The following is a 2,535-nucleotide window of genomic DNA, read 5'->3' as shown; positions in this document are numbered from 1 at the left end:
CACCACTCGGTAGGATTTTTTCAACTTAGGCGAGTACTGGACTGCAGCTAAGCCTCCGAGTGGGAGGCTGTCTCACCACTCGGTAGGATTTTTTCAACTTAGGCGAGTACTGGACTGCAGCTAAGCCTCCGAGTGGGAGGCTGTCTCACCACTCGGTAGGATTTTTTGAACTTAGGCGAGTACTGGACTGTAGCTAAGCCTCCGAGTGGGAAGCTGGCTCACCACTCGGTAAGATTTTTTGAACTTAGGTGAAACGGATTCGCAGCTAAGCTACCCACTGGGGGATTTCTCACGTGAACAAAAGCAACAACAAACACTGGGAAAATTATAACACTTTTGTCTTTGATAAATAAACTATAGAGGTTTCTCTTATTACATCTCATCCGAGTGAGTACTTAAGTGTAAAAGGGGCGGAGCAGCTCCGCATTCCAAGCTCGTGGCTCATCGATCTGGCGATCGACATTGTAAAGGTGGTACGCTCCATTGTGGAGGACTCTGGTGACGATGAAGGGACCTTCCCAAGTAGGAGTGAGCTTGTGTGGTTTCTGTTGATCCACTCGGAGGACCAAGTCTCCTTCTTGGAAGGCTCGACTCTTCACATTTCTGGCATGGAATCGATGCAAGTCTTGTTGATAGATAGTCGATCGGATCATGGCCATTTCTCTTTCTTCTTCCAGGAGGTCGACTGCGTCCTGCCGGGCATGTTCTGCTTCATCTTCAGAGTAGAGCTCGACTCGGGGTGCATTGTGAAGCAAGTCACTCGGCAAAACTGCTTCAGCTCCATAGACCAGAAAGAATGGGGTTCTTCCAGTCGACCGGTTCGGGGTGGTCCTCAATCCCCAAAGAACTGATGGAAGCTCATCGACCCATGCGCCTGCTGCGTGCTTGAGGTCGCGCATCAGCCGGGGTTTCAGTCCTTTGAGAATTAAGCCGTTTGCTCTTTCTGCTTGTCCATTCGACTGGGGGTGGGCGACTGAAGCATAGTCGACTCGTGTGCCTTGAGAGGCGCAAAAAGCTTTGAACTTGTCAGAATCGAAGTTTGACCCATTGTGAGTGATGATGCTATGTGGAACTCCATATCTGAATATCAACTCTCTGATGAAACTGATAGCAGTGCAGGCATCAAGATTCTTGATAGGTTTAGCTTCAATCCATTTGGTAAACTTGTCAACTGCTACTAGCACATGAGTGAAGCCGCTCCTGCCCGTTCTCAGAGGTCCACCCATATCCAATCCCCAAACAGCGAAGGGCCAGACAAGTGGAATGGTCTTCAGGGCTGACGCGGGTTTGTGCGACATATTGGAGTAGAACTGGCATCCTTCACATTTGTCAACTATCTCTTTTGCCATTTCATTTGCTCTTGGCCAGTAAAATCCCGCTCGGTATGCTTTAGCCACAATGGTCCGAGAGGACGCATGATGGCCACAGGTCCCCGAGTGGATATCATCAAGGATTATTTGACCTTCTTCTGGTGTTATACACTTCTGGCTAACTCCAGTCGCGCTTTCTCTATACAACTGTCCCTTTATGACGGTAAAGGCCTTGGATCGACGGATGATCTGTCGAGCCTCTTCTTCGTCTTCTGGGAGCTCTTTCCTTAGGATGTACGCGATGTACGGCACCGTCCAGTCGGGAGTGATGACCAAAACTTCCATGATCAGGTCGACCACTGCTGGAACTTCAACTTCAGTCGGATCCGTAGCACTTTTTGGCTGCGGGGCTTCTTCAGTGAAAGGATCCTCTTGAACTGATGGTGTGTGGATGTGTTCCAAAAACACATTGCTGGGAATGGCTTCTCTCTTGGAACCTATTTTTGCCAAATCATCAGCTGCTTGATTTTTCAGTCGGGGTATGTGATGAAGCTCTAACCCCTCGAATTTCTTCTCTAGCTTTCTCACTGCATTGCAATACCCAGTCATGGCTGGACTTCTGACGTCCCACTCCTTCATCACTTGATTAACCACCAAATCTGAGTCGCCATAGACCATGAGGTGACGGACGCCGAGTGAAATGGCCATGCGCAACCCATACAAAAGTGCTTCATATTCTGCTTCGTTATTGGAGGAATCAAAGTGGATTTGGAGAACATATCTGAGCTTATCTCCTCGGGGGGAAACCAATACTACCCCAGCACCGGAACCATTCAGCATCTTAGAACTATCGAAGAACATGGTCCAGTGCTCTGAGTGAACTTGAGTCGGCAGTTGCTGTTCAATCCACTCGGCGACGAAATCTGTTATTGCTTGGGACTTGATAGCTTTCTTTGCCTCAAACTTGATATCTGGGGGAAGGAGTTCAATCGCCCATTTTGCCACTCGACCAGTTGCATCTCTGTTGTGCAGAATCTCTGACAATGGAGCGTCGCTGACGACTGTAATGGAATGATCAGAGAAGTAATGAGCAACCTTCTTTGTGGTCATATAAATCCCATATACAAGCTTCTGATAATGAGGGTATCTTTGCTTTGATGGAGTCAAAACTTCAGAAACATAATATACTGGGCGCTGAACTTTAAAGGCCTTTCCTTCTTCTTCC

This window comes from Aegilops tauschii, chromosome 1, assembly GCF_002575655.3.
Source record: "Aegilops tauschii subsp. strangulata cultivar AL8/78 chromosome 1, Aet v6.0, whole genome shotgun sequence".
Lineage (NCBI taxonomy): Eukaryota > Viridiplantae > Streptophyta > Magnoliopsida > Poales > Poaceae > Aegilops > Aegilops tauschii.
This window is presented reverse-complemented; position numbering follows the sequence as displayed.